The 16,922-nt window shown below is 37.2% G+C and overlaps 2 long non-coding RNA genes across 3 annotated transcripts; both read left to right on the forward strand.

Moving 5' to 3' along the window:
* Nucleotides 1-8,270: 8,270 nt before the first annotated feature.
* Nucleotides 8,271-8,820, forward strand: LOC109072104. The gene is made up of 4 exons (XR_006153276.1): nucleotides 8,271-8,298; nucleotides 8,403-8,480; nucleotides 8,582-8,659; nucleotides 8,743-8,820. It is a non-coding gene; the product is annotated as an uncharacterized LOC109072104 (long non-coding RNA).
* A 295-nt stretch (nucleotides 8,821-9,115) lies between these two features.
* LOC122135039 lies at nucleotides 9,116-9,646 on the forward strand. 2 transcript variants are annotated; one of them, XR_006153278.1, is made up of 3 exons: nucleotides 9,116-9,204; nucleotides 9,374-9,534; nucleotides 9,610-9,646. It is a non-coding gene; the product is annotated as an uncharacterized LOC122135039 (long non-coding RNA). The 2 variants fall into 2 exon arrangements; XR_006153277.1 differs by having other exon boundaries at nucleotides 9,627-9,646.
* The last annotated feature ends 7,276 nt before the right edge of the window (nucleotides 9,647-16,922 follow it).

Raw genomic sequence — 16,922 nt, forward strand, 5'->3', positions numbered from 1 at the left:
AGAGAATTACAATAGTCCAGTCTGGAGAGAACAAGAGCTTGGACAAGGAGTTGTGTGGCCTGCTCTGATAGGAAGGGTCGAATCTCCTAATGTTGTATAAGGAAGATCTGCAGGACCGGGCCATTGTAGCAATATGGTCTGCGAAGCTTAACTGATAATCAATCACAACTCCAAGGTTCCTGGCTATCCTTGAAGGAGTTATGGTTGATGAACCTAGCTGTATAGAGAAGTTGTGATGAAGTTCTGGGTTTGCTGAGACCACGAGTTGAAGGTAATGGTGCTTCATCCAGCCAGAAATATCTGTGGTCCAAGGTCCAATAATGGTCCAAGCACTCTGTAATTTTCGTCAGTTATGGCTCGTTAGCATTCCTGGCTATCCTTGAAGGAGTTATGGTTGATGAACCAGCTGTATAGAGAAGTTGTGATGAAGTTCTGGGTTTGCTGAGACCACGAGTTGAAGGTAATGGTGCTTCATCCAGCCAGAAATATCTGTGGTCCAAGGTCCAATAATGGTCCAAGCACTCTGTAATTTTCGTCAGTTATGGCTCGTTAGCATTCTGCCTGCTTTAAATCAGACACAGATGAAATAGTGTGGTAAGATCACATTTATTTGAATGAATTAATTATATAATTTATTTGAATTAATTAGTGAGAGAGAGAGATGAAAGTTGCTTGTTGCGGATGTTTTTGGACAAAGAAGAGAGGAGAAGGTTTTGAAAAGTGTGTGAGAGTCAGAACAATTGTTAATTTTGTTGTGGTAGTATGTTGTTTTAGCAGTGGAGACTTTTCTTTTTCTTTTTTAAATCAGGCTCTCTAACATGGAACCGCATCTCTGTGACCTGTAAGAATATTTGTGCTCGAAGGGGAAACCAATGTGCAGTTGAAGAGCTCTTATGACAACATCCACACCACTAGCGTAGCCCAGACAAAATCGGGTGAGCCTAGCCTAAAATGCATTAGTTATCAAAATAGGCCAACACAACTACACCTGCTTGAATACACCAGTTTAATCAGAGCATAAGCCTGTATGTCATCATAGTGTTAAGAACATAACGATAAGAACATAATCACGGCGGCCACACCACACACACACACACACATCTGACAGAAATCACCATTATCAAATCAGCAGGAGAGTAGTGCATAGTAGTGCACAGTAAAAACAATGCTTGGTCATTGCCACATAAACCACATGAAATAAACAACAGTGACTAGGCAACTACGTAGTAGGAAAATGTAGATTGGCTTACTTTTGACTAGACCAATGTTTCTGCTTTTTATTCAGCTCAGCTACCGCAATCGCTAGATGCCTTTGTCCATATTAGGGTTTTCCTGCATGTACAGTTGTTTACTGTGATTAAGTTTTTCTTAATTTTTACTCTATTCAGACATGCAAGTGAGGATTAATTCTTCATCTACAAACCCAAGAAATGAGACACTAGAACTGACCTGTGATTTGACATCCAGACCTCAGATTTACTACTGGAAAAAAACGGACTATATTCAAATGATCTTCCCCATTCCAGACACATTAATACTTTGGTAACACTTTATTTTGATGGTACCTTTTGAACATTCTGTTGACAATAAGTAGTGTTGCACCTTCATGTCTAATAAATTTCATCAGAGTATATCAGTAGACTGTTTGCTTAATATCTGCTAACTCTTTGTTGTCCTGTCTCCCAACAGACATTTTACTGAATATAAGTAACTTTGCAAGTACATGTCAACTTATTCTAACCCTCACCCTACCAGTCTATTAATACTCTACTAACGCTCTAATGAAAGTTAGTAGACATGTAGGTGCAACCTTACTTATAGTCAGCATAATGTGTTAAAGGGACCATCAAAATAAAGTGAAACCAAAACTTCTACTATTACTTTTGAAAAAACATGGGAAAACTCACAAAACCCTTACCAATTTTTACGGTCAGATAAAACACTGTTTTAATTACATACTTAATGCATGATTGCAAAACTCGATGCCCTGCTGAAGGCCTGAACAACTAAAAACAGTACACAGCATTGCTTGGGCCCAAAATATTAGAACATAAATCCTGCTTAATAACCAGTTTGTATGCTTATTAAGAGAATAAAACTTTCTTCTTACATTTAGCATATGGAGGGGAAAAACCTAAAACCTGGACTATCATTTTGTTTTGTTTTAGATTTTGCTTGATTATGCAGACTAACAGTCATTGATGTGTCACTGTTTATGACATCACTGTATGACTGATGATGCTGCTGACAGTTCTGACTGTTGCTAGGTGATGTCACAATGGAAGAACACAATGAAGTTGTAAGCTGTTTTACATAAAGTCTCCTATAGTAGCCTGTGTGTGTGTGTGTGTGTGTGTGTGTGTGTGTGTGTGTGTGTGTGTGTGTGTGTGTGTGTGTGTGTGTGTGTGTGTGTGTGTCACTTCTTGAGCAGTATTTATGAAAATGTCCTTTTAATGCTGCCTTCACGTGCTTTCAGAAACTTTCTACTTCCCACTTCTGAAGTTGTAATTACGAGTTTGTCACATTTGCTTTGCTGTCGGAAAGAACAGGAATCATGGTGGGACGGCCCATTCATGACTCATGAGTTCATTCTTGCCTGTTTCTTGGGAAAGTCTTAAGCCAAAAGGTATAGAAGATATTTAGACAAGATCCAACAGGTTTGAATAAGATGTAGCATCCCATTGATTGGTAACTATATGAACATTCATTGTGCAATCTACACTTTCTCTGTTTTTGCTGTGTTCAATACATAAAATATGCATCAAATGGTTATTTTTATACGTAAATATACATGACCGTAATGGCAGAAGAAAGCAATGTAGATGTTGTGAGAAAAACAAATAAAACTTTATATTATAAGATATGTTTCTCTCCTCTGCCATATTTAAAGTTTATAAGCCGCCCAACTCAGAAACTCGGGTATCAAAATGATCTCAGAGTTTCCCAGTTACCAGTCCCAGTTAAAAATATGACTTGAGTTCATGTGCAATTTCTGACTAGGAAACCCATATTTACGATAATTACAACAGTGTGTGAAGGCAGCATTATATCTTATAAGATCCTTTAAGGCTTAAGTTGGATATTAATTTAGTAACTAAAATGCACACGACTCAATATATTGAGGTTTCAGATTAGGTCTGAAAAATTGTTTACTGGTTTTCAGTGCATATCCATCATATTGTGGACAATCAAATGAACTGTTTTTCTGAATGTTATTAATCATTCTGATATTGAAATGGGGGGGGGGGATATATATATTGAAATATATATATATATTTTGATGGTCACAGTTACATCACATTTTAGAGTCATTCATTTTACTTTTGTTGAAAATGGTGTAAAGGTTTTTCAAAACCATATGAAATCAACAAACACATTTCTGTACATTTGAAACATGCTGATTGGGAAATTTAAAATCTATAAATCGGAAAGTTCCAAACATAGAGATGCTCAAGAAATGAGTGGTTAACTGCTGTTGCCCAAGACATTTTAGACTTTAAGGAGAGATACCTCACTGCTCTCATAGTGAATCACTCGGTTTGTCAGAGGAGAGGATTTGTCAGAGGATTATTATTATTAATTTTTTTTTTAAATCAGGCTTTCTAATATCGAACTGCCTCTCTATGACCTTTAAAAACATTTGTGCTCTGAGGGAAACCAATGTGCAGTTGAAGTGCTCTTATGACAACACCAACATGCTGTTAAGACCTCAAATGTGTGTAAAATTTTTGATTACCCACACTGTAAAAAATTAATCATGAGTCTTGTAATTTTCATTAAAAAATTTTTACATTTTCCTTACAATATTTTTTGTTGTACAAAATAACTCAAAGTCAAATACAAACAGACCTTACTTAAAATCCCGGACTTTTGATAATTAACTTAATTAACATAATTAAATATATGAGCATATTTCACTAATAATATTAAAATCATTGAGTCATAGATTAAATTAGTAGACGGATGAAATCCTGTACACAGGAGCAAATTAGACGGCGAATTCTGTCTCTATGGTAAGTGTAAAATCAGGAAATTTGTAAGAGGGGTTTGTTTCCCACATGGTTTCTCACCAGATTCAAGTTCATGAACTTGAACGCAAATTCACCGTGTTGATTGAAATGAGATGCAAGATTGGAAGACCCGAGCAAAGCACCGCTTCTCGCAGCCATATATCATTGACATGGACTCTTTGCCCTCAAATCATCACTGAAGTTCTAATGTGTCTGCATCACGAGATCTGCCTTCCCTGCTGGAAGGAGTAAGATATCAAGGGGATCAAGTATCCACATCACAGCTGGCTATATTTCTCCCTCATCTCTGAATGTCTTCATGAAGTGCTATATTGACAAATATTGCTAGTTGTTGAGTAACATATTTGTTTCTTTAGGCCTATTGGTTGTATTTCGACATGCTGCTGATACCCAGTTAAACTTACCACAGCAGAGGCTTGTTTTTAAAGCTGTTGTTTAAGGCTATCTGATTTATGAAACATGCTTGCTGCTTAAGGCTCAGCTAATATTGGTAATTATGTTTCTTTAATCTTATCCAACTATTATTGCAACACGCTGTGTAAAAGTCAGATACAGTTGTTTGCTTAAAACAATCTAGTGTATCGGTGCTTACTTAACGCACAGTATGTAAATTTCGCTACTAAAGGTTGTTTATTCAAATGCTAAAACAACGTCATCTGGGGTAATCTTTGGGTATTGACCAAATGCTTGTTGTTTAATCTTTTCAGGTACTGCATTAAAGGGGCATGCCGCTCTTCTCAGCTGCTTATAAAGATGAGCACCTCTTTGCTGCGACTCTCCTCCTGTAAGGGCCATGTTGCCCCAGCCTCTGCAATTTCAGAAGGATATGCTTCTCCTTTTAGATTTGTCATCAGTTTGTGGTTGGTTGGTGACAGCCTATGGTTTGTTTGGGGGTTATTAGTTTTTGCCCAGAACAGAACAGATCCATACCGCCAATCCACACTGTATGCAAAGTGTTAAAGGGTTAGTTCACCCAAAAATGAAAATTAGCTTGTGTTTTACTCACACTCGAAGCATCCTAGGTGTATACGACTTTCTTCTTTAAGACGAATCCAGTCAGAGTTATATTAAAAATTGTCCTGGCTATTCCAAGCTCTATCATTGCAGTCAGTGGGTGTTGCATTTGAACAGTCCACAAGTCGTCAAATAAAACTCGCTCATTCATAATAAAACGTGCCGCAGACAGGTTCGGGGGGTGAATAAAGCCCCCCTGTAGCGGATCCATGTGTTTTTGTAAGAAAAATATCCATATTTCAAACGTAATAAACACATTTCTCTCACTTCCACTGACTTTCATGCACTGAAGCTGCTCCGGCGGATGACGTAAGATGCGTGGTGTTGCGTGATTAGTGACGAATGCGGAGAGAGAACAAAACAAAACGCCAGTCACGAATTAAAAGTACAAACCGAGGATTTGTAAAGAAAAATGTCTGACGATTTCAATATAAACCAAGAGAAGACTGGTTTTCCTTTGCTAAAGTAAGGAAACTTTGCTTCCTTTGCTCCTATAATTAAACTCGCGAGACTAGCATATCTCAGAGGCACATGCGCTGCGCATACTTTGCTGCGTCATCCGCCGGAACTGCTTCAGTGTGTGACAGTCAGCGGAAGTGAGAGAAAAGTGTTTATTACGTTTGAAATATGGATATTTTTCTTACAAAAACACATGGATTTGCTATAGCGGGGCTTTATTCACCCCCCCAGACCTGTCTGCGGCATGTATTAGTATGAATGCGCGAGCTTTCTCCGACTGGATTGGTCTGAAAGAAGAAAGTTATACACTTAGGATGCTCGAGGGTGAGTAAAAACACAAGCTAATTTTCATTTTGGGTGAACTAACCTTAATCATTTTGACGATAGTGGACCTGAAAAGAAATACTATTATCAAACCTGCTTCCCTGTGTATATTTGAAAAACTATTTAAAGTGTCCACATACAGCTTAGTTGTTAATACAATAAAAATCTAATATAAATAAATAATAAAATTTAAAACTACATAGCCTAAGATGTAAATGTAACTGAAATTAGTCCAACATAAAAGCATGAAAAGTGTTTAGGTACAGCGGTTTTAATATGCCTCAAACATTGAAGAAAACCATGAAAAAGTATTAATTCACGTAATATGGTTTCTATGCCATCAATGGAGCTTTTCCACTGCATCCCAGCTAGCAAAAAATATCCGCACGGCTTCTTTTTGCCGCCGGCCCTAAGCTGTCGGCATATAGGTGCGTCCCGCTGGCGGGGATGAAAACGTTTGCCGCCGAATACGTCACTCCCATTTCTTGCGAGATGCCGCCGGCGAAAAGCCGGCGGGCCGACTGCCTTCATTTTCTTTGGCGGTTGCCTCCGTCTAATGGACCGCGGCCGGCTGGCGGCAAGCCGCTTTGAAATACAAGGATTTCAACTAAAATCGACCAGCAGCCAAGGCTATGTTTAGCATGTTGGGAGTTAGAATGGAAGTGGAACTGGACAGCATTTTAACTACTTTTCAACATCTGAAGCGATGATAAAATCATAATAGCCTATATGTGAATTAAAATCCCATATTATTATTATTATTATTATTATTTTTTTAAAGCCATTAGGGTTTATTCTTGACTCTTGATTCCATGATAAGGTAAGGTTTAGGAAATGACATTTAAATTACTTTGAAACTCTGAAGCGATAGAGTAGCCAAATAGGCTATATGTAAAATTATTTTATGCACTTAGGTGAAAATTGTTTACATTTCTTTGATTTATGCACAATTGAGACATGCATAAACAAAAAATAATTCCTTTTGTAAAACTTACTTGGCAATAAATATCTTTCTGATTCTGATTAGGTTTTAAAATAGATATTTTAATTCATGGTATGAACAATTTAGCTGAATAAATTGATGAAGTTAGAGCTTTTCACTAATGCCTGGCTACATCAGTGAACAGTGAAAGACATCTGCAACATGGGCCAAAATCTGGGGTAGGTCTATACTTTATAATTTTTTATTAATTTGCAACCATGGTAATAGCCTATCATAAACAGGAAAATCTCTGTTTTGACCTGATAAGAAGGAAGTAAACTAAAATCTAAAATCTCCTCTGGTTTTCACAGCTGCACTGGCAGATTTATGAAATATTTAGAAATATTTCGTCTTTCTGCCATTCCAGGAAATGTCATTTTTATGTCTTTCATTTTTTTTCCAACCTCGATTTTTTTTTTTTTTTTTTTTTGACTTTTTACATGTATAAGGGATTAATTTGCAATTGCGACCTGTACAAATGTTTAAGACAGTGTCTTAAAAAAAAAATCTAAACACATTATAAATGTTAGAAATGTATAGGTTTTCACCATTGCTGTGTTCAGGATTTTTTTTGGGCGGAGCTAAAACGGTGGCTCGATGACGCACTGGAGCCACTGAGCTCCTGGCCCCTCCCCAAACAACATAACTAGAGCACACATTCGCATCAGATCGCCACTCAATCGCGAGTTTCTGTGGACTACCATAGTACCATCGTCTAAGTAAGTACATGTTTCCTTAACGCAATATTATGTTTACAGTTTTTTTTTAGTTTTATCTTTGTAAAATCTGTAGTCATCTTTGTTCTTGCCTTAATAGTCTGAACAAGTAGCTGGCTAGTCCAGTAGCTAGAGTGGCTAGCAATTGTTAGCTAACACATGCTGTTTTGCCTTTGTTTACAGTAACTTACACACTGAGGTTAAGCAATGTTGCTAGTTACATTACATGTAGAAATGTAACTAGCTACAGTAGGTATCCAAAGCTTTACATCTAGAAAGACTTAATAGTATAACTTACATTATTTGTTGTTTTTCTATCAAAGCAGAATGATGGTTGTTTAAATTATTTTTGTTGTCAGATCAAAGTATGCTGCTAGTTCAGTTCACAATGTAGCTATAGTGACTAGCAAGTGTTAACTAGCACGTGCTGTTGCTACTGTACTTCTAGGATTTAAGGGGATTATGATGAGTTATTTATCTGAAGTGCTGTACTTTTTATGTTTGAGGACAGTGCTGTTCACTTGAATCACTACACTGAATGAGTACATTTTATTTTTTAACAATTTCACTGTTCCACGTTTGGCTGATCTTTTTTTTTTTTAATTTTTTTTATTTATTTATTTTTTTATTTTTCTACAGCATAGCTACTGTATATTCCTAACGTTAACAATGTGGTTTTGTTCACATTTTCTTGCAGATACCTTGACCGGAGCATAACTGGTTAACTTTAAAGTTGAGAATGTGCTGTTGGACAATTGTTTTGGCTTTAAAGGTATGTAATATGTTGCGCTTAAACTAACTGTTCCATTTTAAGTCCAATTCATTAAATGTATGCAATAACTTCAAACATATTTTTACGTCAATGATTATCAATAGGAGAAAGTCATCGCTCTGTAATTGGCACTTGGACTCCCCTGGCATCTCGTGTACAGCATGAAGTTTTCAGCTATGAAGGTATATTTTAGGCCTATGTCTTAGTGTCCAGTGTTTTAAAAGTATTGAAAATAGTGCCTTTAGGTGTTTTTTTTTTTTTGTTGTTTTGTTTTTTAATGTAGATTTCATGAGACTCCAGAATTAAAAACAAGCCGTGATGGATGAGAACCAAGCTCTGAGGGAAAGCACTGCACGAGCAGGTAAGAACATGCACAAAAAAGTCAAACTTAGGAAAGAGTACGTGATGTATGTACAAAATTACCATATGCCTTTCATTTTGTAGCTTCGGATGACAGCGGCTCACTTCAAGAGCAGGTGAAGCAAGTTGGGACAATGTTGAGACGTTTGCTCGCATCACTGGGCAATCAGGTATCAACTTGCAAACAACACCTGTGGTTGTTGTCTGTTTAATTCCCACTGGGGCCACCTAGTTACATGTAGTAGACCTAGATATAAATGTCATAGTTTAGTAGTTGAGGGGACCAGGACTGACTATTATTTTTATTTTAACCCCTGTAAGGTGCAGATCAGACCTTAATGCTGCGACGTCTTGGAGAGTTTGGGCGATGTTGTGCGAAGCGCATGGACAACAAAATGGACACTATGCTGCAACAGTTCAGTGCCAATGTGTCTGTTGGAGAGTTATCCCTGGACAGGGGATATGTTACTCCCCCTAGACACCCAGGAAGATTGGCGTTGCTTGACAACAGTTTTGAGGCAGGATAAAGAGCTCCAGGAACGATTTGTAAGTGTGCTGATTCGTTATATAACTCCATAGGGTAATGTAAAAAAGTAGAATTAAGATTGTACACTGAATATTCTACAGTCTGAATCCACAGCCTGTCACATTTTATATTTATGTATGATAAGCTTCAGAGAAATGTAATTTGTAACACTTTTTTTGGATTTTTCAGCTTCGGTTTTTGGCAATCAAATGTGGGAGGGACCTATAAGACAACCGTCTGGCGGATGCTTCAAAGTACCTTCTCTAATCACCTTTCCATCAATACAACCTGGACTGGAGTTGGGGATAAAGCATGTTTTAGAGACATGTTCCTGAAGACCATTGTTCAAAGTAAGTTGGATGTAAAAAAAAAAGATGTGATTTAGTAGATGTGTATGGCATTATGCCATTCAAATGGAATGACAGATCTGTATTTTCTACAGGAGCCATCAAAATCGGAAGAACCCGGCAAACACAGGATGCCACTGATGAAGCCGGTCCTCCAGGTTAACGTTTACGCGTTACCTGAAAGGAGCATTGACCGTTTAAAGGCGGGGAAAAAGGGCCCCGCACAGCTGCGAGGGACCCACAGACGAACCCTTAAACCTAGGCTGGGACTACTGACACCCCAGCATCCACTGCAACTGGAAACCTTTCTTATCCTGCAGTCGAGTAACATCAAGACACTAAAGAAGCCAGACTAGACGTGTCAGAATGCAATCCCCAATCCACACTGTTCAACTGTGGATATTATCATTTTTTAGTGCTAACCTATTATTATCATTGTTAAATAGCTTGTGGCACAGGTCGCATGCAGTTATAAGCTGTTACTACTTTTTTTACAATTATATATATACTTTCCATATATATACTTTCTTTCCATTTACGGTACGATTTATTTTCATATACTTATAATTCCACTCTGGGTCCACTCTGGTTACGTGTGAGAGTGTCAGTGTGTCCAAGGACTACTACATCTTGTTTGTCTAGATACAATTTTGCTGCCATTGTGTCTCCAAAACACTTCAATATGCTTGAAGTTTGAAAAAGATCATGTTGAGAGTGAAGAACACGGCATAAGCGAACTAGAACCACAATAAAACCCTCTACTGTGACATGCCGACACAACTGAAAATCACACAAACTGTAATACACACGTTTGTAGCACGTGAAAGCATATTAATGTGTCCTTTTCAAATGTAGGTGTTGCTTCTGTGCTCACCTTGATTTAGCCAGCACTGAAAACACACCAGATGAAACAGCAACTGCATAACACAGAAAACATTGGGTTAATATTGGCCTGTAAGCGAATTCACCCTCGTTTTAAATTGAGGCATCTGATTCACCAACCGTGATGGCATATGCATCGATCCTTGATGAACATGACTTTTGCATTGTGACTCGGCGGATTTTCAGACACTAATTCAATTTAAAATGGCTAAAACTCAAATGAGATGCGTGATTGCTATAAAGCGATTCTAATGCTTTCAAAACTTATACACATTAAATGACTACAAACAAGAAGTAATGTAGCGACCCTGAACAGTGTTCGTGCCTCTCATCTCTCGCTATCATCCACTCTTTACATGCCAATGACTGTATCACGGGGATTACACTGAGCAGCTGATGTGTGATCTCTCTGGACTGCGTGGCCAGCAATGCTAAAGAGTGAGTAGCGTTTTACTTTTCTGTAGTTTTTCAATGGCTCTCTGCATCTTTACCGACGAGCAATGTTACCTGAGCAGTTTTAAAGCTTCGTATAATATTTATTTATAGAGCACTTTTACAACTGCAATTCCAGAAGACCAAAGTGCTGTACAATAAAAAAAAAAAAAAAAAAACACTTCATTAAAAACAAGATACATCCTATTAAACAACAAAAACTGGCCACCACTCTCGAAGACTAAAGACAAGAAGTTTTTGACTTCAACTTTAAGAATTTTAAAGATGAGACCTCTCATTTCCTGAGGTAGACTATTGGAGGCCACCGGCCCACAACAGCAAAGGCCTGATCCTTATAACTTTAGAAATGTGTGCATTGGGACAGTAAGCAATAACTTATTATTGGATCTTAGAGACCTAGAAGCTTGTGAGGAACAGCAATGAGCTCGAACACATAAGCAGGGCCAACACATGCACTGCATGCTTTAAAAACATACACATATTGCATGGGCGGAGCAGAAATGTGTAAGTGTCTAAAGCATACGCTTTACAGTTCCATTGAATGATAAATATGTTTTAACAATGTTAACCGGATGTGTTGAAGGAAACTGTTAAAAAAACCACAGGCATTAAACCAACCTTGAAATAAGAGCGCAAGGTTTTATCTGATAATCAGATGCATGAAAGTAGCGTGTTGTTGCTTTAGCAAACAGACATCGGGCGCATTTCTTTCTAGGATCCATAATTCGCCAATGAGAAGAGGAAAAGTTAAATACTATAGCATTTTATTTTATATAAAAAATGAGATAAAGCAGTTTTCGCACAGAAAGAGAAGTGTTCTCGAGACATATATTTGCGCAAGGCTATATCTGCCAGCTACACTGCATAAAAGACGGAATGAAACGATGAAAACTTTAGAAACAAACACCATAAATACAAAAGTTATGAACTGAATGCAGGGCTAAGTGACATCTGACATAGGCTTGTTTCTAACAACAGTAACGAGAGTGCGGGATCAAAAAAAACCAGGCCAACCACGGATTAATCCAGGCCTTCAGTACCAGATAACCTACGACGCGTCCTTTCAAAACCATCGCGTTCATTTCTGAATTCATCAAACATACCTGAAGATCATGAATGCCCCAAAAGCAATTTTCATATAGAATACAGTCACATATATAGCATAGAAATATGCTGATATGGAAGCGTGAAATAAAATACTTTTGCCACACCAACAGGAAGTATCGTAACACGTCCGTATACATATGCACTCGCGCCACTCAGCAACCAGCAATCATGTGAAAGATTCGGAAATGATCGTCTCACTGTTATAAGTTTGTCTTCCTAAGGTTGACGGATATCTAAGATCTTCTCAGGATAGCCTTTGAACTTTTACATGTTTTTACAACTTTTGAGTCATATCATTCAGAGAAAAATAACAGTATTTTAGATTTAAAAATTAAAAGAAGCTTTTTCACACATAAAATATGCAGTAATAATGAATAAAAACAACAACAATAGCATTATTATTATTGGCTATTACTGAGTACACACAGATGAATCAAACACGCCGATGACTCATAAGCCATGTATTGAACACTAAATATATGTAAATGTCAGCAACAAGAAATAATGGCATAGATGGTAACATGAGAAATAACGACCAGATGTATCGATCAAAAAAAAAAATAAACTAAATAAACAAAGACTAACATCAGACCACCATTGCCACAAACAATAAATCAATCAATCAAATAAATAAACAAACACACACCAAAAACACAACTTACATGGGTGCTGGAGTAAAGCTTCCTTGTAGCCCGTGACTCTTCACCCTGGAAGCGGCTGTATTCTGGTTCCCTCGAATCCTCAGAAGTGAATCATTTCTCTGAATGATGTTTATATATATTCCTGCTTTAACTTGGTCTGCAAAACAGTCTTTGCTTGAATTCAGTTTATGTGGTCTGCTGTAAAAAAGGCAGGACAAGAACTTACAGAGCTTCAATATTTATCCTCATTCAAATTGCTGCAGAGACATTAAGAGAAGGAGTGAAAAGCAAACCGTACAATCATGATTAGCTGCCTACAGATTGTGTTTAGCTAATGACACAAAAGATACAGCTGAAGACAAGAAAACACATTAAATGCTCTTTCAGAAGGTCAATCAATCAATCAATCAATATAGAAAAAATATATCAATAGTTTGAGATGCCAGTACTATAATGTGGAAATTTATTGTCTTCCCTTATCTGGGATCCCAAAGAAATCAGAAAGGAGTCCTCCTAGTTCCTCTCTCTCTCTCTCTCTCTCTGTGGCTATCTCCACAGACTGGAAGTGCTTGCCAGACACAGTGCTACTGGTTAGTTGATGGAAGCCGAGACTTCTGCTTTCCCAAATAGTTTGTCAGACCAGATGAAGGCTGCTGAGTGACCAGATGACAGTGCGTTTAGCGAGAAGCAAATGACAGCAACTCCTTTGTATTTTTTTTTATCTTTTGTCTTTTTCGGTCACTGTGAGAGGAGAATGACATCAATGAGATCTTCCAGTTATGCCTCACCTGAAGAGAGCTTTGCTTCTTAAGAGGAGAAGCAAATGGTCAAACATGCTGAACGTAAATTTCATTGTGTGTGTTGTAATACATATCGAATATCAACAACATCGGTCAGGTTCTTAAATAAATACTTTTACTTTTGACTCATTTAGTTTGTGTCTCACATGAGTGACATCATTCAGTATTTTTGCATTACTGTAAATTTTCAGTAGAATCACTGGAATCATTGAAGAGAAAGTCACAAATGGCCATGTTGTTGTGGAGCACTTGAAACACAGCTCTGACAAAAGAACAAAAGAGTGTGTAAAAACAAGGTAAAATGGTATGGCTGCTTCGGTGAATGTGTTTGTAAATGCACATTTGCTTCTTGTGCTTAACACTGTCAGAGTAGGGTTTGGAGTGTAGGTCACGTTTATTTTTACTAAAAGTGATAGAAGCATTAAACTTTTTTACGCCCACCTAGTGGGATTATCTGTGTAGATGATCCAGTGTAATTAAAACATTTGTTTTATCCTGCTTGCTTGAGAAAATGTATCACGCTTTTTTAGCTCCACTCCGGTTGACATTTCACTTTGAATCCTTAGAAAACGATGCAAGAAACAGTGTAATATCATTTTACTTTAAAAACAAAAAAAAAAAAAAAAATAAAAATAATAATAAATAAACATAAAAGTCCAGCTAAATGGCGCTGGTCAGGGAAAGGGTGGAGCTTTGAGGGCTGAGTGTCATCTTGTGGTGTAGTCAGAAATAAATGCAAAGTGAATAGCCGTGTGTTTTATCCAAGAATCAAACAGAAATTAAGTGACTTTGAAGACTCTGTAACTATGGTTTTGTTCAGCAGTCCTCCTGAGACTCCACAGAATCAGTCCTGAAGTTCTGTGTGTGACAGTAGCTGGCTCAGAATCCAGGAGAATCGGTGGATGTTTCTCTGCAGTCAATTTTAAAACACATCCACATTCATATAGTTAACAAGATCAAGGTTTTTATGTAAGGGCTAACTATAAACAACAATGCACATAATAATTTCTGATGGGGAGGTGAGATGGTGGGCATTAAGTGTTGAAGTGTAGCTGAGTAATGGTCAGAGTAAACAGCTTTACTTAGTTTTTTTTAGATCTTCTATCTTTGCTTCAGAGCTGCAGTAGATTCTACATCTTAACTGTTATTGGAGAAAGAAAGAGATTTCATTCTGGGAGATGTTTAATCACGACAACATGAAGGATCATTCAAGCTTCAACTCTCGGGAGGTTATTGCATGATATTAATATATTTACATGCTGGATTATAAACATTCAATGTATGCTGAATTGATTTGTAAGTTTTATTGTGGTTTGTGGTAGAGTAATACATAATTATGATCTGCGGCATGATTATTTATTTATTTATTTATTATAGATATGTATTCATCTGTTGTCAAGGCCTGCAGTTGCAGATCTACTGTGATCTGGGATCAAATGTGATCATAAACTGTGTTCTTGATGACAATTGAGGTTTATTGGTGGATTGTACTGAAAACATCCAGATCTCCGACAGTGATTCCTCCCGACTATCATTCCCAACCACAACCATCCTTTTAATTTCTAATAAAAGTATTCAAAACAAATATTAGTGACGGTTTGAACATCGATCTGGTTGATTGATAAATGTGACTGCTGATGAATTAGGAGTTTATTATACTGTATGAGCACAGAAACACCTCAAAACTCAGCAACATAGCGCAGAATATGATGCTTCAATGGTGAGTTTTTTGTTTTTTTTTTCATTTGCTACTACTGATCATTTTCATTTGTTATCAACTGTCTTTGGCCCAGATGTGTGTGTGTTTGTTTGTTTGTTTGTTTGTTCAGTAAAACACTTAACCTAGGCATCTCATTTGTTTGCTCTGAGATAATAATCTGATCGATATTGCAGTCATTGTGTGATATAGTAAGACTGTGGACATTTTCATTACAGAATCAGCTCGGACTGACTAGGCGTCACAGTCATACAGTGCTGGGTTTACTGATCAGGATCAAACACAATGGCAGATTAGTATCATCAATCATATCTGGCCTGATGAGATGGACTTCTGTTCCATTGCACTGATCGAGTGAGTTATTCTTCTTTAGAAGAAAAAAAAAATTAAAATAGTTTTCAGCTCATCGACTGCTCTTCTCGATGAGACAAGTGTAATTGTTGTCATTTTGCTTAGTTTTCCATTTATTTAGTCATTTAAGTGTCATTTATATTGTTAGTGAGAATGGATCATATAACGTTTTGTAACTGTCTCATTCTTAGTTTTTTGCCACTTTGAAAAAACCTAGCGGCTGGAAAAACACTTTTATAATGCTGATGTACAGTGGACACAAGTTGTATATAAATTATAAGACCCTAACCGATTAGTATCACTAATAAGGTAAATGTATGTGAAATCACCCAAAAGCCCATAGTTTTGTGATTATATAACATGCTCTTAAATATCATGTGGTTTATTGTGTGCTTAATGTAACTTAAGTCAAGAAATGTATTGCAGGAGTATAATAGACTGAAGCTGTGTATTTACTCTTTAAGTTAAAAAAGCTTTCTTTTAAACTAATTTAGAAAGTTGATTTACTGTATAGACCAGGAAAAAGATACAGTTTAGCTGCTCTTATGATGATTATGAACAGACATGTATTAAACATCATCATCACATTCATCTGGTAAATGGTCCTTCTGTTTTTCAACGTCTGCTGTGAAGACCGGGCTTCATTTAAAATGTGTTTCTAAATCTAACAATAAACTGACTGGTCTGTCTTAAGCTCTGGCTGTTTCTTGGTGAATGTTCATTATAAATTGTAGATGATGTGTATAGAGCTATATCATAAATAAAATGTAGATGTATTTAAAGTATATTAGTAATATGAAATATTATTATGAATCACTGCTACATATATGTACTAATATGTTGACAATTGACAAATTGTTTTGTACATACTTTTAATTTGAGAAAAAAAAAATGTACAAGCTGCACAGTGTGGATTAAACAACTCAAACATCACAGATGGTAGTATATCATGGACACAAGAAATATTAAGCAACAATAAGGAATATTTCTTAAGCTTAACCATCAGCATTTCAGAACTAGTCTCTGAAGGATCATGTGACGCGAACTGGGTAATGATAATGAAAATTAGTTCCCTCTTCAGGAACTTCGAGCTGCATCGAGCGCTTTGGGGAGCAGCGTTAGCGTGGCGACTCTGAATGTCGTGTGAAATCGATGTAATGAAGCGTGGCGTCCGCAGGAGGTGGCGTGGCGACTAAGGAAGCATAGAAAGCACATGCCGCGCCAGCTGCATCAGGCTTCGTGGTCTTCAGCAAGCGCTCTGTGTGTGCAATTCATTCTGTCTTGTCGAGTCTATTTATTGGTGTTTGTCACGATTAGCTCCACAAAGAGTAAGCAATAGTCAATGTCGAGAGCAAAGCTAAGATGAGACATCTGAAGAAGCGAATCCAGATCAGTTTCAGGTGTATTCCTCAGCCTACGCTATCTGAAATTAGAGACCTG

The sequence above is a fragment of the Cyprinus carpio genome, chromosome A22 (assembly GCF_018340385.1).
Source record: "Cyprinus carpio isolate SPL01 chromosome A22, ASM1834038v1, whole genome shotgun sequence".
NCBI classification, from domain to species: Eukaryota; Metazoa; Chordata; class Actinopteri; order Cypriniformes; family Cyprinidae; genus Cyprinus; species Cyprinus carpio.